The sequence below is a fragment of the Helianthus annuus genome, chromosome 16 (genome assembly GCF_002127325.2).
Source record: "Helianthus annuus cultivar XRQ/B chromosome 16, HanXRQr2.0-SUNRISE, whole genome shotgun sequence".
NCBI lineage: Eukaryota > Viridiplantae > Streptophyta > Magnoliopsida > Asterales > Asteraceae > Helianthus > Helianthus annuus.
This window is the reverse complement of record NC_035448.2, coordinates 76,029,783-76,053,093: the sequence shown is the minus strand read 5'-3', so window position 1 is coordinate 76,053,093 and position 23,311 is coordinate 76,029,783. Positions and strand designations below refer to the sequence as shown.

Here is a 23,311-nt window from a genome sequence, read left to right as displayed (position 1 = left end):
TATCAGCAGATGTCTTCTGCTCTTGAGCAGGGGTTGTGATGGCAGTTGTTTGAGTGATGGTGAGTGGCTGACTAACAGTAGTTGGAACAACTAGTGTTTCAACCACTGTTGCCATTACAACAGATGTTATAACATCTGCCGTCTTCTGCTTTTTGGCAGGAGGTGATGATGGGTTGGCTGTTTTTGATGGTGATGGTGGTTTTGGTGCTGTAGACACAGATGGTGGTGGAGCAGTAGTTGTGGTGGTGTGTGGTGATGTGGTGTGTGGTGATGTGGTGTGTGGTGATGTGGTGTGTGTAGATACTGCAGTTTTGGTTTGACTATTTTCTGACTCAACATACATACCATCATCAATTCCCTTTTTCTTCCACTTGATCTTCTCCCCCTTTTTGGCATTATCTGGGAAGGGTTCATTCATGAAAAGAACAGTGGAGGAAACTTTTCCAGAGGCACTTTGAATGTGAGCCTTTATAGCTTTAATATCTGCCTGAGTATCCTTGAATCTTGATTCCACCATATTTGTCAGCTTTTGAACATGTATGGCATGCTGCTGATCTGCCATCTGTTTTTGTCGTTCCAGCAGTGGTTGGAATAAGTTGCATAACTCATTTACAGCAGGTGCCTGTTGAGCAGGTGCTTGAGCAGGAGGAGCAGTGGATTGGGCTTTCTGAGCTTTTAACAGCTGCTGCACCATATCTTTTATTTCAGCAACAGAGGTTTCAAGGTTTTCGACCCTGCCTGTCAATTCCTGATATTTTGAATCATCACCTGAATTAACAGGATCATCTGAATCCCCACCAGCAGTGGTTTTACCAATGTATGACTTAGGAACAGAGTCCCAAAAGTCAGCCATTGATGCCCCTTGTTCTTGGTACTGGGGACTTCTTTCTTCAGCACTTGATAACCTTTTGATGTTGCCGGTAGTTAAAACAAACTCACTGGTGGTTCTCAGTGGTGCTATTGAAGAAATTGCCTTCAAGGGAGTCTTATGAATGTAACCACTGTCCAAATGCAAACCAGCGGGTTCAACATTTGTAGTGGCTACTCCACTTGAACTACTGACAGGAATTACTTGTAATTCCTGCAGTGTAACCTCCTCAGTTGTTGCTAGGATAACAGAGATATCAACATCAGACCCAGTCACTTGTGGGGGTATACTCTCAGTGATAGGTGTTTGAGAGGAACTGGTTTGTGTCTGAGTAATACCAACTGTATGCAACAAAGGTATCATTGATTGTGGTAATATGGAGGGTGAGGGTGAAGGAGTTGAAAGAGACATGTCCTTGGGATTAGGACTGTGGAAGATGGATCCGAGTGGGTCCAGAGCTTCATATTGTGGGGTCCCTGTGCTTACAACCTGATCCTTTTGTGAGGATGCAGGAGGAGTTTGAGGCAAGGGTTGAGATCTTTCTTCCATCTACTGTGAGGAAGTAGCATCAGTGGTTATTGGTGACTTTTGTGCTGTCACTGGCATTGACTCTGGGATCTCATCTTCCAGAGGTGCCTTTGGTTTGGGTTTGGTGGGCTTTCTGGATGTTTTCTTTTTGGTCTTTTTAGTGGTGGCAGGTGTGGGTTTCAAAACAGTGGGTGTGCTGCTTTGATCACCTGGAGCAGTGGGCTCAGCAGCAGATACCTGAGGAACAATTTCATCTGCTAAATTCTGCTCAGGCACCTCTGCTTTTGTTTTTATTGGAGCCAACATTCTAGAGAATGTTTCAGGTGTTAAACAGTTTATTTTAAAAGAAGCACCTTGTTTGGGCAATTCTGCATCTTCCTTTACAAATTTTTGTTCAAAATAGTAGCTTAGAAATCGTGGAAAGAGCAGAAATGCTTTATTATCAACGTTTTTCACCAAATCATCAAATATATCCTGGGAGTAGTTAAAATTTTTATTATTTAAAATTGCATACCCCAGGCATTGAATTTTTGTTGGTATTTCATTAAAAGACGTTGTTTTATTAGAAACACACATTAACAGTGTGTGAAATAAAAATCTGGGTGTAGAAGGGAAATAACCCTTTTGTAAGGTATCCCTTTTTGCTTGCTCTGCATAACCCCTGTTCATAAAATCCTTTCTCAACTCGGTTTTAGAAAATGAGGTTTTACCTTTCAAGTCATCAAGTTTGAAGACTTCAGAAATAGATTGTGGAGAGATTTGAATCTTCTTACCCTGTATCGAGGAGTTGATGGCTGTGACGATGTCTCCTTGTTTTTCAAGGGTGGCATTTTTTCAGAACTCTCTGTGGGTTTGAAGATAGATGGGAGCGTCTGCTGTTAACAAAGTTTTATACTTTGATGCAGACAAGATGTCAATGATGGTGTCAAAGGTGTTGTCGGTTGTGGGTTTTGTGAGTATACCCACATAATTGTGAGGAGCTTTGTACCGGATTTCTGTGGTTTCAGCGGCCATTTGAGTGGCGTTTGTTGGGGTGGAGGAAGAAGATGGTTTTGACTTTGACTTCGATTTTGGTTTCGTCATTTTTGATGAAGAAGATCGAAGAAAGTTTTTGTGAAGAAGAGTGGGAAACTGCTTTGAGAAGAGAATTTTGGAATTCAATTCGACAGTATGAGCCCCTGTTTGGGTTTAATCAGGGTTTTATTTTAGGGAAAAAAGTGAATGCTGATGTGGCAGCGGTTATAACGATCTGACGACTAAAAAGTTGACCACGTGTCAACACCTGATGAAAGAGTAAATAATGGAGGACAGTTGTTTTGACAGCCACTGATGGATCAACCATCAGTAGTTACAACGGTAACAAAATAAGGCAGTGAATGATTTTTACTCTCAGTGGATAGTATATCAGTGGATAGAACAATGATTTTGAACATCAGTGTTTTTCAAGATTTTCAAGGAGCAAGGGTTGACTTTCAGCAGTGGACAGACTTTAGAGAGCAGATATTGAGGCACAACAGTATTTAAGGTACAACAGTGGTTGAAAGCAATGTTAGTATAACAACTGTTTGTGCAGCAGTGTTTTGACTTTTGACAAATAATTTTGGCATCTGCTTGTTTTAGATGTGGGTATTGATTTTGTGTAAACACAATCTCATGTTCAACATCTGTTATTCTGCAGAAATGCTATACTCAACAATTTTACATTTTGGATGTAAATTCTCAAGTTTAAATTGCCAGCAGTTATCTCAGAAATCTTTGTTCAAGGCTTAGCCACATGTTCATTATTCCTGACAGTGGTTCAGCATCCCAGATGATGAAGACTTTTCTACTAAGGCTACTCAATTTGTGTCTAATTATTTGAATTAGAACATGAGTATCTCAGTAGTTCAAAATCAATTTGCAATCAATTTTTGATCGGTGACAAACAAACTTGAGCTTAACATGACCTTGACATGTGTACCATTTCCTTTTGATCAGATTTAGGGATAGTAATTTCACACAAAAATAAGGAAATTACATCCTGACCGGTGAGGAAACTTTTACTATCAAAAAGAGTAAAAGTCCAAAATATATTATTCAGAAAAAAATGAAGTAATATATCCGGTTTTATTTGTGAAAAACACCTTAAAAAATAGTTAAAGGATGTTTTGAAAGTAACATCAAAAGGATCTGAAAGCTTTTCAAGAAGAACATGATCATATCATTCTCAAGTTATTTTGACCATTGTTTAAGGTCATTTTCTTGACAATTGATTGTAAATTCTTCTTTTAAGGTCAATCACTGGAGATGCTATTGTTACCTGAACGATTCCTGTATTTGATGAAAGCACGCAGTTGCATGAAGACCACTGTTTACCCAACTTTGACCTCATAATTGTTTTATGCTTATACTCTTTTTCTTTTGGGCTTCAAGAGTTTTGAGATAAGCACACTTTTGAGTTTTGTTCATTTTCTTCTTCCCTGTTTACCCTTCCCATTCATAAGTAATAAGATACTTACTGGGAGGTTTTTATGAAAGAATCCTCAATCCAAGATCATTTTCAGCAATGTTTTGAGAGATCTGGCCACATTTGTACATGTTTTATTACCAATTCTCACATTACATATGATTTAGACAGTTTTGACCCCATATTTTCTTCATGTGTTTTAACAGAGTTGATTTGGTCCTTTTGAGGATTCTCAACCTGCCTTTTAACACATAAGATTTCATGACTAAAGTTTTATTTCCCTCTTTCTAACTTAGCAAAACATTAATGTTTATTATGAACATCGGTTTTGTTAATCTGAGGTTCATACTTTAGCATAAAACATAATGAAATCATCACAAATTCCATAACAACAGTTGAAATCAATTTTGAATGAAGATAATCATATCATAGTTACCAGATAAGTTTCCAGATCTGGGGACTATGAGTGATTTGTGCATGACATCACTAGTTGTATGAGATTTGTGAATCTCATGACATCTTGGTTGTTTTACAGAGTATCAGATTAATCATTTTGAACATGATTTCTCTTGCTCTGTTTTTCAACAAAATGCAATCAACCTTAGTATCAATAAATTTTTGAGCTGAACTGTTATGTCAAATTGATTGTTAGATCGAATTTGACTGTCCAAGCTCTGATAGCAATTGTTAGGGTCGGAGGCTCTCATAATTGTGTTTGTTTTTATAAATTGAACATTCAGAGAATATGAAACAGTTAAAAGTGCAGCGGAAATGAATACAAACTTTGTAAACACTATCAAAGAAGAGAATAGTTTGATAAACACATGCTTTCTCATTAAGTTGAATGATTACAATGAAAATCAAAAGATTAACAAGCATGCTTACATATCTAAACTCCCCCTCAGCCTGATACTTCAAGGTTGGTTGCACAAGATGAAAGGATTGGACTAAAGAAGAAGAATCCTCTCAGTCAATCAAATGTAACAGTACAGGGTACTGCTCCATTTATAGGCAAACCAAACCACTGAAGCATCTCAGCTGACGTCACCATGATAGTGACATCTAACAAACTAACAACCTATAAACACTGTTCTAAACAAACTACTGATGTGTAACATCTGATTATAAGTACAATACAAAACAAGAGACAACAACTGTTCCACTATTGTAGCCTGAGCACTGATGTTGAGCTTCAGTGCTTTCTTCAAAGGTGATCAGTCTTTGAACGGGCAGTACTTGTGTCTTCAGCAGTACTTATGAAACAGCAGTAGATAGAGCAACCGTGTTTGTCTTCAGCAGTCTTTAGAATCTCATCAGTGTTTGGTTCATCAGTCGTTATAGTGAGCAGTACTTAAGATCCATCAGCTGTTAGAATACCACTGTCAAGGGGAAAACCAAGTGTAAGCAGCTGTTTATTATGAGTCCACTGTTGTGATCCGGTCTTGGCTTTCATTATCTGTTCCTCTGGTAGGGTTCAATCCCAACACCAACCATTCCATAGTTTTAAAAAAAAATCCACCTGAGAAAGAACATGCGAAAAATCAACATAAAGTTCAGCGAGTTCATAGTTTGTTTTGAAAAAGATTTAAAACAAATCCTTTTGATAACGGGTTTAAAAGTTATTGAGAAAATAAAGTAAAATCGTTTTTCTCGGCATGATATGTGAAAGTTGTGAGTCTAGCCCACGAGAGTCTTTGTAAGCAGGACCAACTCGTCCTCTTACTTGAACATAAGTTGAAAACGTTACCAATGTTTGTAAAACCATGTATTTGTGAGTTTGTGTCAAATGAATCTTAAAGACATTTGAAAGTTTAGGTATCGAAATCCGGTATGTAAAGCGTCAATGAACATGCTAATCATTAATGTGTAGCTAGGACATTAATATGTGTGTCGACATAGGAAGCCACCAACCCGTAAGAGATTTAGTACCGGTCCACCCGGCGAGGGTAACAAAGGAAACTCCATGTGGTCACACAAGGACTCGTGAGTGGGGCTCGCCCTGTACCCGATAGATCTACCCCCTTTGTTCCGTGGTCTTAAACAAGATTAATGGTGCTTTAAGTATCAGCCTATTCGCACGTGATCTACTAATTCATTCCGTAGCGTTACCATACCAAGGTAACATGTATTCCCCCCCCCCCCCCCGAGAGTTGTAAAACCGAAAACGTTAAAAAAAGGGGGACAAGAACTCACTTGGTTGTCTCGTTTTACATACGCAGACAAACCCATTCCCGTTATTGTAACTAGGACATTCCCGTCTCTAGTCATGAAAATCATGCACGTTTAGTAAATACGCGTGTGTTTTGTAAAACCGGTATGTTTAGTCTAAATCATTCGTAAACCGTTTAAGTTCCTTGAAATCCATTCGCAAAACGGTTTAAAAGTATGAGTTTTCATTCATTGAAAAGTTGTTAATTTTTGCAAAACTTGCATGTCTTTCCACCCCAGAAAACATTTGTAAAACTGTAAAACTAGAAAAAGTGGGGGTTATGAACTCACCTTGACATTCCTGTGCAAAGCCAGCCTAGCGAGATTTCCGTAGTGTTGTTCCAAGAACGTGAATTAGCTAGCGTATAACTGTGACATTCCTAAGAAGGAATACTTATAAGTTTCTAACTTAAATGCAGTTAAACTACGTGTCCAAGCTCTACCGAGTCGTAAATAAAACGACTCTACGAAGGTGTTTTTAGTTTGACTTAGAACAACCAATCAATGGTTATTTGATCTGGTTTATAATCGGGATAAAACTAAGTCACGAAATCGACTTAGTTTTCGAGTGTTATAAGATATAAACTTATATTTATGTATATAATCAAATATATACGTACGAAGTCGTGTTAGTCGTCGTAACAAGAAATACGTAGAGGGATAGCGGTACGTGTCGTGTCCAGTTTAGACGTTAGCAACGAATGATTTTTATAAGATATTCGAAGTCTCGACACTCGAAATAAATATAAATAATTATATTTATGTTATATGATTTTCGAATACTAAACGTTTTAAATGTAAATCCCGAATCATTGACGTTTGGAATAAATATAAAACGTTATATTTATTTTACAAAATATTTCAGAGTTTTGGGCGTTTGAAATAAATATAAACATTATCTTTTTATTTGTAAAAACGTTCAGAAATATCAATGTTCGTAGTAAATATAAACATTATGTTTATTTATAAAAGCGTTCGGGATATCGATGTTTGAAATAAATATAAGAATCATATTTATTTTAACTAGGTATCGGTTTCAAAATCTCATAACATCGTCAAAATAAATATACTTCTATATTTATTTTTATAAGAAAAGTTGTATCTCGATAAGTGTCGTCTTTATAACAATATACGTTTCGTAAACCGGGTTTTAACGAAAATCGAGCAGAGTTTCCTATGTTTTTGGAATAACCCGACTATAAAAAGTCGTCGTATTTTCATCAAAATTCAACAATATTCAACAATCAGTATATATAACTTTTGTCAAATTCGTCAAAATTTAACAAGTAACTAAACTTATAAACTATAGTATGGTGGTTCGAGCTCGGTTCGCGTTTAACTAAAATCTAACGAATCTATATATAAAGTTTAACGCATCGTTAAAACTTTACCGGGTCTTAACTGACTATGACCAGTTGACCAGCGTTGACTTGCCCGACAGTTGACTTGTTTGACCGCTGTTGACCCGAGTTGACTCGGGTTTGACTGAGTCAACCGGGTATGACCCGAACCGCAGCTGCGTTGACTCGAACACGACCGAGTAGACCGAATCTTGAACCAAATCTGAGATGAACCGAAACTGTTGAACCAAGCCAAGATCTGAGCCAAATCTGGCCCGAAACACACCCAAACTGAACTAAATCGAGACGTGACTAACCCGAGCACCGAAATTCGGGACTGATTCAAGTGAACCGGAACACCCAGACTTGAACCGAACCCAACCCGAAACTTGAACTGAATGTCAGACGTACCAATACTCGAGCCAAACATCACCACCACTGCTACCGGTACCACTGTCGCCAACACCCGTCAGAGTCCTGAACTGACCCGAATCCCTTGTTGAACCGAACTGATTCGAACCCAAAGTTAACCCGAACAAAAGAAACAAATCGGAGTCAAACATGTTGAATCGAGGACCTGAATCACCACAACCGCCATCATCGGCGCTTCTGGCCGTCGATCCGACGTAGACCGCCGCTGTCGCCGCCGCTTGCGACGGCACCCCTGTCGTTTTCCTTTCTCCTTCTCCGTCGTGTCTCTCCGCCTCTCAGTCCTCGCCGCCACCCTCCTCTCTTGGTTCTGTTGTCGCACCACCACCAGACGGTGGTGGTGGTCGTCGTCGTTCTTCAGCGTGTAACAGGGGGGGGGGGCTGTCGGCTTGCCGATTAACCACTGGTGAGAGAGAACAAAGGTTGCAGGTTGTTGTTGTTGGTGTGGTTATGTAATTTGTGTAGATGATGAAGTGAAGGTGAGTTTCTTCTTTGTAGATGTGTGTGTTGAGCGTTAGATCTGAAGATTTGTCATGGGGAATTTGGAACTATTTGGTGGTGAATTGTAGAGTGAGAGAGATCGAGAAGGGGAAGGCAGACAATGCATGTGTCGGCTGAATCATTTTAGTGAAAAATAAGGAGTAAATTACACAGATTGTCCTTTAATTACACCCTAAATTGCAGTCCCTGCCCTTTCCCTTTAATTTGTGCATTTCATGTCCTTTAAATAACAATTTTGCACACTCCTTGTCCTTTGCTCCAAACCCCATCCAACAACCCAGTTAAATACACCCATGAGCCTCTCACATGATGGATAAAATTGTAATTAACCTTCCACCTACCCTTAAAAACCCCAGAGTCTTCTTCCTCCCATCTCGTTCCCTCCCAACTTTTGTAGTCTGCAACTTATAAACAAACAATACACACACAAACTCCTCTGTACATTCATCTCCTTCAAACACACACAGATATTCACAAGCAGCTTTCTCTCTCCTCTCGATCTAAAACCTGCAAACCCACACAAGCTCATAACCTGCTCCCTCACCCTCTCGACGTTCCTCACCGCCGCCGGAGAACCGGTGAGACCCCCCCCCCCAAAAAAAAACACCTCAACCTCTCCTAAACCCCTTTTTTCGATCGACAAAACGCACCACCGCCACCACCGTCTGGTGGTGGAGCGGCGACGGAGATAAGGAGAGAGAGAAAGACGGGCAAAGGAGATGGCGGCAGCACCGCCATACGCGACGGCGCCGTTTTCCGGCACGACCCGCACGGCGGCGGAGCCGCGACGGCAGTGGTGGTGTTTATTGTTGTGTTCAGCTTCGGATGTTTCGGGTCTCGTATGGTTCAAACCTCGGGTCAGATTTCAGTTTTACTTCGGCTCGTGTTATGTTTGGTCCGGTCAAGGCGGTCAACGGTCAGAATTTCGATCCGACTCGGGCCAGCTATGGTGATGTCAGTTCAACGTAGTCCCAGTTCGAGTTTGGTTCTTTCCGGTAAGGATTTCGAGCGTTATTTGTTTAAATTTCAGTTTTGTTTCAAAAATCAGTTTCCGTTTTTGATTTGTTTCGGTCAGTTCGATTACAGTGGGCTCGGTTTACAATCGTTTGATTAGGGTTTCTATGGTATTGGGTTGATCGTGTGGAGTGAAGGGTTTGGAGAGTGTGTTCTGGGAGGAAGAAGACTATGGGGTTTTTAAGGGTTGGTGGAAGGTTAATTACAATTTTACCCATCATGTGAGAGGCACATGGGTGCATTTAACTGGGTTGTTGGATGGGGTTTGGAGCAAAGGACAAGGAGTGTGCAAATTTGTTATTTAAAGGACATGGAATGCACAAATTAAAGGCAAAGGGCAGGGACTGCAATTTAGGGTGTAATTAAAGGACAATCTGTGTAATTTACTCGAAAAATAAGGGTTTTGAATTTATTACGTTGCTTATATACTAGGGTTTTGTTAAGTGGGTTGGGCCCAGGGCCCGTTAGCAAGTTTTGAGCGGCCCAATAACTATTCGAAAGCCCGTTTTGAACCCGAACGTCGTAATATGTCTCAAAATAATAGGTTAAGTCAAAAACACTCCAAAACTACGTCGGAAATCGACATTGGTCGCTTATTTCTTGTCGGTTGATTAAATCACGTAAACGGTGTAGTTTGTTGTTTTTAAATCCGTTTCTCGATCCGTTTTCAACTATGAGTATTAAAATTCGAAACGATGCCAAATATATCATAATATATTAATCCCGAGACGAAATTCGAGTCTGGTGCTTTCGTTCATCGTTGATTGTCGGTGCGTTACTGTTTCCGCGTTTTTCGTTCGCGTTTGCGTTTTGTGTTGTTTGAAAGCATAATATTTTCGCAAAACGTAATCCATAAGTATATGTTATATGTATGGACTTTGTAATCGATGGCGTTGTCAGTATTTTGCACGGTGTCAGTTCGTTATCGTTTCTCGTTACGCAGTTGTTCGAAAATCACCATATGCGCACTGTAGCGTCAGATAAGCGTTCCTAGGCATCCCAAGAGCCTAGTTAAGTTAATTCGTACCTTAAAAACTATTTATTATCGTCTTAAACATTCGTTAATCGCATAATTTGAAGCCGTTAATTACCGGTTGTCACATTCTCCCCCTGTTACAGAAATTTCGTCCTCGAAATTTAGACTATGTTATCTTCTCAGAGTTGTGTCGTTCGCAGGTATGTCCGAATAATACTAAAATGAATGACCGCGTAATAAAATCAAGGCTTATTCAGATTACGTGAATGTAAGGACATTTTGCATCAAAGAACCCAACGGTTTAACTGAGTTTGTTTCTAGAAATCGATGTCAAGTGAACGGGATGTTGTGGTACTATCACCCATGTGACTAGGTTTACTGGGTTCAAGAAAAGAGGAAATTCAACCAATGGAATTCCAAATGAACGTTCACAAACTGCAAATCATATTTTGAAACAACAGAATTTACTACCAATGGAATCTTGTGTTGTTTGTTGTAAGATTAAAACTTGAATCAACAAGCACAAATGGATAGTATCATGAAATGATTTGTCAACTAATGAACCAATAAATGAATAAGATAACATCAAAGTGTTGGCATTGTTAAATTACAAGGATATACCGAAATGAAATACAACTGAACCTGGTGTATCATCGTCTTAATACATAATTGCATTAAGACTATTTGAATGATGTGTAAAACGAAAAGCATAAATATTTCCGCATGAAAGGACTGATAGTAATTAACGCAAGCTACAAGTTTAGACCGACGCCACAGGGTGTCGTAGTGAATCCAACAATTCAATAATAGCGGTGATCGAACAAGTACCGCCTGTGTTTTGCATGAAATGCTCGATCATGATTAGCCCAAGCTACAAGTTCATACCGACACCACAAGGTGTCGTGCTGATCGAAACAATTCAGTAATAGCAGTGATCAAACAAGTTCACCGTGTTTGAAATCAGATGAAAGGTTAAATGAAGTAAATCTGAATGTTTGTTTCGAACAAATCTCATAGGATTTTCGATTGAAAATGAAACAATTAAATAATGTTTTTCGATCGAAAAAGAAAGAGCAATAAATATCACAAAATGTTCGATCGATGCTGAAAGAACCGTTAAGGGGTACACCGAAATATGACATGAACTTGTGTACCATTATCTTAATACACGATTGTATTAAAACTGCTTTAATATGACAATTAACAAAGAGGATTTAATATCAATAAAAAAATAATTTAAATCCGTACATAGGGTGAGCAACGAGATTAGCATAAGCTTCAAACTTGTGAAAAACGCCACCACAAGGTGATCGTGATCAAAGAAACGACTCAATGAAGTCGAAGACCAAACAAGCATGTTATGGTTCAAAGCAAATGAAGTGCTTGTTAGGATTATTTCGAATATGATTGCCTCAATCCATCATATCATATGGAGTCTTAAATCGAATATGTATTACGAGCAAGTTCAAACAATTGAACTTGATTTAGTCACATTCCAACAATGAATGCATGCATCAACAAGAATTTCGACATGGTTACAACGAAAAACCATGTATACCACTCAAAAGAATGTGAGTTTCAGCGAGTTCATTGACTCGATATCAAAAAGTCAACACTTTGCAATAAGGCGGGTCGTCTAGATCACAATGCAAAGATCAAGTATAGCGAAATGATATTTGAGCTTTGATAAAACAACAATTTCAAGTGAAGCCACATGCGTAACAAACAACGCATGTGTAAGTTATGAATTTATCAAGAAATAAAGCAAGTGAGTATTCGCTATCATAAAAGAAAATCTTCATGGTGTAATGACCGTTAGGGAGAGTAGAAATACAAAAATCTACTCACTATATGTAAAAGTCAGAATTTCAACAAAAGAAATGTAAAGACTGTACCTGGAAGTTTGGTGCGACGACCGGTTGTTGAATGACATTACCATGGAATGTCTAACATAGCGTATTCGGCATAAATGAAATAAGGGGAATTGCGAAAGCATTGTTGGGTTTTTCACATGTTTATCAAAGTATTTTATCCTTATAAAATAAAAAACGCAGCGGAAATAATTATTTAAAACATGTTACTTACAAGATATAAAACTCATTTTATATGTATAACCCAATCCCGGATCCATATACGAACATGCATGCTATCAAAAATAAAACACAACCATAGAGTGTTTAGAATACTACCTTCCAAGGAGTAAAAGATATGAAGAAGATGATGCTTCTTGAATGGTTGCCTTCAAGTGTAGAAGACCTCAAGCTTGTATACCCCAAGCCTTCCAACAAACACCTTATGTTTAGCTAGGATTTATACACTTATAACTCACTAAAATTCTCTCTTGAATCCAACTCTTGGAAACCTTCTTATGGCCGATTTTAGAGAGAGAACAAGAGTGATTTTGCACTTGTAATTACTTGTAAAATCAAAACTCTTGAAGCCCTACCCTTGGCCGAAATTATGAGAGTGTTACATGGAGTTTTGCACTTAATATTTGATCTTTAAAGTTCCCTCTAAATCAGCCACATATGACCAAAAAATATGAGAGCTTCTTCAAGTCCATCTTTCAATTTTTGCAACAAATTAGTTATATTAACATGAGAGAATCTTGCCACCAAAAGGACCCAATGAGAGAGCCTCTAACACATGCATTTGCATGCATTGTCTTTGGACCAAAAAGTTTAGGGAATACCACCCAATCAAATGGTCTCTAACTTATGACAATTGCATGTCATCCCATTGGACAAAAAGGTTTGGGAAGAACACCATGGGGGGTGGCGGCCTAGCTTTTATTTTATAAAAAAAAAATACAAATTCTTTTATAAAATATAAGTCTTGTATATATTTTATAACATTTATAAAATATAACATCATATGTTCACAAGACTTTATACAACTTTTATTAAGTTATTTAATCCATTAAATAACAAAATAAAATATTCACTCAAAATAAATTATCCATATAATTTTTAGTTTATCAAGTGTAATTATTTAGAAAACCAATTTCTAAATATTGTAAGTGTTAATATTTATTTGTTTGATCATATCATAAATAAATATTCTAAGTGTTTGTTTAGCTTGTTATTGGGTATGACTCGACTTGGATCATAACGTACTAGCCACATCAATTTAATATGTGTCTTGGGCATACAGAGTCCAACAATCTCCCACTTGCATAAGATACATAGAAGATTGATGCAAGCATTAAATAACGCCTAACTACGGTTTACTACCCCTAATACGTATGACTATATGTGCCATTCAATAACATCATCCCCTTCAAGTCCCTTAATTGAAATGATTTAGGTGAATCTATCATTTATCCTTTCGTTACAGATGTCATGTTAAATCCAGAGACACAGAGTGAGCACTCTCTATTGATTTAACTTTATCAGGCCTTAGACATCTTACTCTCAACGAATAAGAGGAACAAATCCCTTCTTGATTACATACGTCTCTCACAATCACCTTGTACCACACCTGAGCTTAACCTTATGTACTGTCATATTACTAACAGCGAAGAAATAAGTCAAGGTACAATATTTGGTGAATATCAAGACCCAATATGTATCTCTGGTCAGAGGATACTATGATATTCTCCTTTACTCAAATTTACTTATGATCAATCACAGATGATTCCATGCAGTAATATTTGAGAGCGAGCCAGTCCAATATTTGTATCCCATAAATATCTATGAACTTTGGCAGCAACACTTTGCTCTATATTCATTCTAAATGAATATCCACCGATCCAAATTCATAATAGTCTTACATTTATATTTGTTCCCACAAGTATGATCGACTACAGACATTTAGAATAAGTAACTTATTCACGGATTTAAACATGGTAAAATGGAACATAACTCAACATACCATAAAGAGTTATAATAACAATTGTTCCAATATCCAAATACAAAATAGATCAAATCCAATCACTAGAATATCGAAGTCCTAAGGCACAAGTATGACCCTTTCATGCTTTGCCCGTTCAAGGAGCTTCGTGAGTGGATCCGCAATATTTTGATCAGTGTGAACTTTGTGAACACATATCTTTCCCTTTTTCAACTTCATCCCTTATGTAGTTGAAATTCCGCTCAATGTGCCTAGTCTTTCGATGTACACGAGGTTCCTTGATTTAAGCAATCACACCATCGTTATCACAAAGATTCTAGGGGTCCTGAATGGTAGCGACTACCCCTAGATCGACAATAATTCAAGTGGCAAATCCAAATAAATCATCTCGATCAATGAAGCGGCGATGTATTCTGATTTTGTAGTGGACAATGCTACCCTGATTGTGATCGAGAACCATCTCGATCAGTTTGGAAATTCGTATCCATGTAACCCTTTACAATGAATTCCAAACTCGCATCCCTGTAACCCTTTACAACGAGTTCTTCCTCACCAGATCCATATATTAGAAACATATCCTTCTGAGGTATTTCGATATATTTATAACAGTCACCTAATGACCGTTATTCGTTATGCTTAAAGCGTATAACTTGTCTGGTCTAGTGCATATCATTACGTACATAATGAATCCTATAGCTGACGCATATGGGATTCCTTTCATTCTTTCTTGCTCATTCTTTGAGCTTGGACATTCAAACGCACTCAATATCGTCTTCCTGGAATAGGTACCAAACCTTTCATAAAGTTCTATATCTTGAACCTTTTCAAGATTTTGTTAATGTATGCACTTTAGTTTAAACCTATCGTGCGTCTTGATCTATCCTTATAGATTCTTTATTCCCAAAATATAGGCGACTTCACCAAGATCCTTAATGGAAGAACAACTTCCAAGCCAGCCTTTTACACCTTCCATGGTTGGAATGTTATTTCCAAATAGTAGAATGTCATCAACATATAATACTAATACAGTGATGATGCTCCCACTAGCCTTCTTAAACACACAAGCTTCATCGACGTTCTTGATGAATCAAAATTCCCAATTTCTTCATCAAAACGGTGATTCCAACTTCTCGATGCTTGTTTCAATCCACAGATTGATTTCTTTAACTTGCATACTTTGTTAGGATGTTTTTTGGATCGACAAAACCTTCAGGCTGAACCATATAGACATCTTCCTCAAGATATCTATTAAGGAAAGTCGTTTTGAGATCCATTTGCCAAAGTTCATAATCATATTGTGCAATTATGGCAAATGATATCCTAGTTGACTTTAACATCGCCACGGGCGAGAAGGTCTCATCATAATCAACCCTTTGAGTTTGAGTGAAACCTTTTGCTACAAGTCTCGCTTTACAAGTATCCAAGTTACCATGCATATCGGTTTCCTTCCTGAATACCCACTTACTTCCAACTACTTTGGAGTTAAGAGGTGTTACAACCAATTCCCATACTTGGTTGTTATACATGGACTGCATCTTTATGTTCATGGCTTCAAGCCATTTGTCACAATCGTATTTTGACATTGCATCATGGTATGTGGTTGATTCACCTGAATCTACCACGTAGCATCCATCTATGAAAAATCCATATCTTTCAGGTGGACTACTAATTCTACCATATCTGCGAACGCTTTGTGTGTGTTGATCAACCACTTGATCGTTTTTCAACAACCTTTTGTTGAGTGCTAGTTTTAACCAAACGTGTATCGGCTTGTGGTTCTTGATCCTTATCAAGTTCCACTGTTCTAATAATTCCTTCCACAAGGAACTTAGCTTCCAAGAACTCAGCCTTTCGAGCAATAAATACCTTTTGCTCTGTTGGATCGTAGAAATAATATCCTATACCATCTTTAGGATATCCTACAAAGATACACTTAGTGGATTGTACTTTTATTTTGAGGTGTATTGCTTCACAGAAGCTTCACAACCCATACCTTTAAATAGGATAATGATGGAACCCTTCCATGCCATATTTCAAAAGGTATCTTATCCACTTTCTTGGTTGGACCATACGGGCCACGGAGAGTAAAGCGTAACCCCAAAGTGATAGAGATAAGGCGCTCCTAGCCATCATAGATCGAACCATATCTAATAGAGTTCGACTCCTCCTCTATCGAAACAAAGAACTTTAAAAGAGTTGATTTTGTACTTCACTTTTTGAAGATTCTGAACGTTTCAAAACTTCTTCTTTGTGTCAAGTACACATAACCTTAATTGCTATAGTTGTCGGTAAAAGTAATGAAGTATCTTTCACCATTCCTAGTCATTGGCTTAAAGGACCACATACATCCAATGTATGATTCCTAATAAATCCTTTGCCCTTTGGTTGGTACCACTAAAGTGTTTCTTGGTCATTTTTCCTTGTAAATAAGATTCGCATGTATCAAATGAACCAATTTCATTTGTTTCCAAAAGACAATTCTTTCAAAGTGTTTACATGTGACATTTATTTATATGACCAAGGCGATAATGCCAAAGATAGGTCTCACTCAAATCCATTTTGAGTTTCTTGGTGAATGCTTGGTACATTAAACTATCAAATGATGTATTATTATGAACCGATTCATAAATACCATTTGAAGGCATAACTTTAAAGTAAAACATGTCATTCATCGATATAAATGTCAATGTTTGCAAACTTTAAGTCAAAACCCTATTGTCTTATAAGGGAAACTTGAATAATGTTCCTAGTCAAACTAGAAGCATTCAAGACATTTTAAAACAATTTCCAAACCATTTGGAAGTTTCAAAACATAGTCTCCTTTCTTGTAATGTTTATTTCTTTTGAACCTTTTGCAACAAATTGCAAACATGAGTTCCACATCTGGTGTCTAATACCCATGTGTTAGAAGAAATAACATTAAGGTTAATATGTATCATAAAGATTGTACCTGAGGTTTGCCTAGCATCCCTCTTGTTTTTCAACTCTTTGAGATAGGTTGGACAATTCCTATTTAAATGCCCTATCTCACCATATTCAAAGCATGGATCGTTCATGGCAACCCTTGCCTTCTTTTGGTTTCGGTGGTTTCGCTTTAGTCTTTCCTTTCTTTTTCCCTTTGAATTTCCCGTTTCTATTGGTAACATTTGCTTTGGTGTCGGGGTGATGCCTTTTCTTGTTGCCACCCTCATTGATCGTTGGAATGGATAAAACCTTTTTATCCATATTGAGCCTTTCGAGGTGATCAGTGTGGCTTTTCATCTTAAAGACATAAGATGAAACCGATTGGGTTTCCTCCATTCGATACGCATGAAGCGCTCGAACCGTTTCGAGGCGTTCTACCGTTAGGAACACTTCCTACAATTGGTTAATCATGTCGTATGATGTTCAAAATCCTTTTGAATCTCGGGAATCATAATTCCTAACATGGGGAAAGAGGCTTGCATAGTATCCTTGATATACTTTATCCAATCGTTATAGGCATCCTTATCTTCCATAAGATGTTCATCGGGATTAGGATCGTTCAACACATAGGATACCTTTTCTTACTTGAGAACGATTCTTAAGTTTCGATATTAATCCATAAAGTGTTTTGATTGAGACGATCCTTTTCAAGGATTGTTTTTAGTGATAGGTTACGGACGGTTTGGGTAATATTGTTAGCGGCCAACTACAAAATTTAACAAGGTTCAATTTTAGTATTTTCGATATTATCATATTTTAATCATTAATACCCTTTTATGTCTCATAGACAATTAATAATTAAAATCTAGAATCCAACGTTACATTTAAATATTGGTTAGGTGACCTTTATCCCTCTATTTAAATTAACAAGGTAGTCAACGTTTGACAATTGCAACCTTTTGCAACTTCTAGCCATATGGGATCGGTTAAACATCATTATGTTTAGTTGGCATGTTTAATCCCATCAACACCTTTGTTCCCCATGCTTCGGTGACCCTAAGTTCATGGTTTCCAAATCAAGTCGTCCAACTTACACACACGTGTGAGTTTTTACACATAAGTGGTTAGGTGACCTTTATCCCACAAACAAGGTAAACCTACCTCGAATATACAAGTTCCCTCAAATGTGGTTAGGTGACCTTTATCCCACAAAAGAGTTCCCAAGTGATTCGAGTGTTGTATAAAAGGATGGTGTTTGACTTGTTTTATAAAAGGGATTTTGAGTTTTCAAAATTCTAGTTTTAGAAAACTTTATGTACCATACATTTGCATGCATTCAAATCCTTGGTACTTTTGTGAAAACAAAATTTTCAAGGTTCTTTTAATAAAACCCATTTTATTATAAAATCATCAATTTTTAATAACCTTTTATTAACCATTTTTAATGATCTTTAAAGAACCAATTTTAAGCTTGTTGTTGATTATTAGTTTGTTAAGCATGCATATCAACATATCATCCAAACAACATAAATAAACAATCACACAAGCACAACACATATATCAATAGGTGCATAACCATAGCCAACTATTTTGACCACACTTGTTAGCCGAAACAAGTGTGTCAAAAGGTCCTTCCTAAAGGGTGAGGATTGACACAAATAATGTGTCGTTGAACTCCCACTTAATCCCGCATCCAAATGCTTCAAGTCTTCCTTTTGTGTTGTGATTTCTCCACTTTCTTTGAGCTTCCAAAAGTCTTTTATTTTCAGCTCCAAACTCCTTTGGACTTGAAAAACGTGTTTTGGTTATCGGGCTAAAATCCCGTTAAGAACTATGAAGTCCTTTATGCCGAAATTGGCAAAAACCAAAACCGCATTGTTTTGTGTGCATCTTCTTTTACAAAATATATCCTAATACATTTTTTCTAGTAAAATAAAATGCACCTAATCTATTTATTTTACATACCAAATGAAAATAAATAAATTACATAACTTTACAAATGGAAGAACAAAATAATAATTATTACAACCTTTGAAATAATTAAATACTAATCACAAACATAATCATTCAACATATTCACACAAGGTCATGGCTAGGTTATGAACACCAAAATATATATCCAAATATATAAAATTCAAGAAGCAAAACGGTTCCCTTTTTACAACCTACTTTTCGGTCAAGAATGAGAAAACCGAAAAGGTGGGTTTTTATCCAAACAAACAAATCATCCAAATGAAATAATTTTTCAAGATATTTTTATGCATGTAAGAAAATAACCTTGAAAAACAAAAGGAGAACCAATTATTAAAATTTTCGGCCATAGGGTTTAACCAAACCCGAAACCCGAAAATTTCATATACTATGAAGCATGCATTCATATAAGCGGCTCTGATACCACTGTTGGGTTTTTCACATGTTTATCAAAGTATTTTATCCTTATAAAATAAAAACGCAACGGAAATAATTATTTAAAACATGTTACTTACAAGATGTGAAACTCATTTTATATGTATAACCCAATCCCGGATCCATATACGAACATGCATGCTATCAAAAATAAAACACAACCATAGAGTGTTTAGAATACTACCTTCCAAGGAGTAAAAGATATGAAGAAGATGATGCTTCTTGAATGGTTGCCTTCAAGTGTAGAAGACCTCAAGCTTGTATACCCCAAGCCTTCCAACAAACACCTTATGTTTAGCTAGGATTTATACACTTATAACTCACTAAAATTCTCTCTTGAATCCAACTCTTGGAAACCTTCTTATGGCCGATTTTAGAGAGAGAACAAGAGTGATTTTGCACTTGTAAATACTTGTAAAATCAAAACTCTTGAAGCCCTACCCTTGGCCGAAATTATGAGAGTGTTACATGGAGTTTTGCACTTGATATTTGATCTTTAAAGTTCCCTCTAAATCAGCCACATATGACCGAAAAATATGAGAGCTTCTTCAAGTCCATCTTTCAATTTTTGCAACAAATTAGTTATATTAACATGAGAGAATCTTGCCACCAAAAGGACCCAATGAGAGAGCCTCTAACACATGCATTTGCATGCATTGTCATTGGACCACAAAGTTTAGGGAAGACCACCCAATCAAATGGTCTCTAACTTATGACAATTGCATGTCATCCCATTGGACAAAAAGGTTTGGGAAGAACACCATGGGGGGTGGCGGCCTAGCTTTTATTTTATAAAAAAAAAATACAAATTCTTTTATAAAATATAAGTCTTGTATATATTTTATAACATTTATAAAATATAACATCATATGTTCACAAGACTTTATACAACTTTTATTAAGTTATTTAACCCATTAATTAATAAAATAAAATATTCTCTCAAAATAAATTATCCATATAATTTATTAGTTTATCAAGTGTAATTATTTAGAAAACCAATTTCTAAATATTGTAAGTGTTAATATTTATTTGTTTGATCATATCATAAATAAATATTCTAAGTGTTTGTTTAGCTTGTTATTAGGTATGACTCGACTTGGATCATAACGTACTAGCCACATCAATTTAATATGTGTCTTGGGCATACAGAGTCTAACAAGCATGTGACCTCTTTTGCAGCGCCAATAACTGTGAGTCTCTTTACACTAAGGAGCGACTATTATGAAACCTTGTTCTCACGTACCTTAGCGAGATTCATGTCATTTGCATGATCACGTGGCAAAGTGCTGCACTACAGTCGGTAGTTCCCCTGCTGCCAGGATTAGCATCGTTGCTATCGTGCCCAATCATGTTTTCCCAAAGCCTTGTCTTGAAAGTCGTGTGTGATATACTTCGACGTCTGCTGACGTATAGTTCAAGTTTCACGAATATTCGCGCACTAGCGTTTCGTTACACGTAGATTACCGCTCAGGTAATTAAAAGAGCATAGACAATATAGATAAAGGCGTTAGCCCGAGTCGTTAGTCACTGTTTCTAAGTGAGAACCTTTAATGAATTTCGACATAAGTTCCTTATCAAGAGTTTTCCAAAGGTCCTAAATGCATGACATCAAAACCATCAAGGTTTCGCTTACTGTATGTAGTTGTTTCATGTAATCGTGCATCTAACACCATACTTGTGTATGTTCAAAACCAAAACTGTTGACTCATTGTTTTCGGCAACGGTTGGAAACCCATATTTGAGTCTTAGGCGTTCTGTATGCGTTCAATCCTTGATATCTAAGTTCCCAGAAGATAATGAGGTTAAAGCCTAGGTATCTCTACAGAAACCTAATTCGCTGAAACCTATAGCCCTGATACCAATCTGTCACACCCCGAAATATCAGAGCTGGCGTGACTGGACCGGTATCTTCATTACACAGCGGAAGCAAATAAGCTAAGACTTCTAGGAAATGAATGCCGCTACGTACTCGAATTCCCATGGGTTCTCCTATTCCAACCGTTCCATAGTTTTAAAAAAAATTCCACCTGAGAAAGAACATGTGAAAAATCAACATAAAGTTGAGCGAGTTCATAGTTTGTTTTGAAACAGATTTAAAACAAATCCTTTTGATAACCAGTTTAAATGTTATTGAGAAAATATAGTAAAATCGTTTTTCTCGGCATGATATATGAAAGTTGTGAGTCTAGCCCACGAGAGTCTTTGTAAGCAGGACCAACTCGTCCTCTTACTTGTACCTAAGTTGAAAACGTTACCAGTGTTTGTAAAACCATGTATTTGTGAGTTTGTGTCAAATGAATCTTAAAGACATTTGAAAGTCTAGGTATCAAAATCCGGTATGTAAAGCGTCAATGAACATGCTGATCATTAATGTCTAGCTAGGACATTAATATGTGTCAACATAGGGAGCCACCAACCCGTAAGTGATTTAGTACCGGTCCACCCGGCGAGGGTAACAAAGGAAACTCCATGTGGTCACACAAGGACTCGTGAGTGGGGCTCGCCCTGTACCCGATAGATCTACCCCCTTTGTTCCGTGGTCTTAAACAAGATTAATGGTGCTTTAAGTATCAACCTATTCGCACGTGATCTACTAATTCATTCCGTAGCTTAACCATACCAAGGTAACATGTATTTCCCCCCCGAGAGTTGTAAAACCGAAAACGTTTAAAAAAAAGGGGGACATGAACTCACTGGGTTGTCTCGTTTTACGTACGCAGACCAACCCAGTCCCGTTATTGTAACTATGACATTCCCGTCTCTAGTAATGAAAATCATGCACGTTTAGTAAATACGCGTGTGTTTTGTAAAACCGGTATGTTTAGTCTAAATCATTCGTAAACCGTTTAAGTTCCTTGAAATCCATTCGCAAAACGGTTTAAAAGTATGAGTTTTCGTTCATTGAAAAGTTGTTAAACTTGCATGTCTTTCCAGCCCCGAAAACATTTGTAAAACTGTAAAACTAGAAAAAGTGGGGGTTATGAACTCACCTTGACATTCCTGTGCAAAGCTAGCCTAGCGTGATTTCCGTAGTGTTGTTCCAAGAACGTGAATTAGCTAGTGTATAACTGTGATATTCCTAAGAAGGAATACTTATAAGTTTCTAACTTAAATGTAGTTAAACTACGTGTCCGAGCTCTACCGAGTCGTAAATAAAAAGACTCTACGAAGGTGTTTTTAGTTTGACTTAGAATAACCAATCAATGGTTAGTTGATCTCGTTTATAATCGGGATAAAACTAAGTCATGAAATCGACTTAGTTTTATAGTTTTATAAGATGTAAACTTATATTTATGTATATAATCAAATATATACGTACGAAGTCGTGTTAGTCGTCGTAACTAGAAATACGTAGAGGGATAGCGGTACGTGTCGTGTCCAGTTTAGACGTTAGCAACGAATGATTTTTATAAGATATTCGAAGTCTTGACACTCGAAATAAATATAAATAATTGTATTTATATTATATGATTTTCGAATACTAAACGTTTTAAGTGTAAATCCCGAATCGTTGACATTTGGAATAAACATAAAACGTTCTATTTATTTTACAAAATATTTCAGAGTTTTGGGCGTTTGAAATAAATATAAACATTATGTTTATTTGTAAAAATGTTCAGAAATATCAATGTTCTTAGTAAATATAAACATTATGTTTATTTATAAAAGCGTTCGGGATATCGATGTTTGAAATAAATATAAGCATCATATTTATTTTAACTAGGTATCGGTTTCAAAATCTCATAACATCGTCAAAATAAATATACTTCTATATTTATTTTTATAAGAAAACTTGTATCTCGATAAGTGTCGTCTTTATAACAATATACGTTTCGTAA

At 37.0% G+C, this 23,311-nt stretch overlaps 1 long non-coding RNA gene across 1 annotated transcript; it reads right to left on the bottom strand.

Moving 5' to 3' along the window:
- Positions 1-4,653: 4,653 nt before the first annotated feature.
- Positions 4,654-8,437, bottom strand: LOC118488378. Its single transcript, XR_004884438.1, has 3 exons — positions 7,442-8,437; positions 6,342-6,430; positions 4,654-5,361 (listed from the first exon to the last, which is right to left on the bottom strand). It is a non-coding gene; the product is annotated as an uncharacterized LOC118488378 (long non-coding RNA).
- Positions 8,438-23,311: the final 14,874 nt, after the last annotated feature.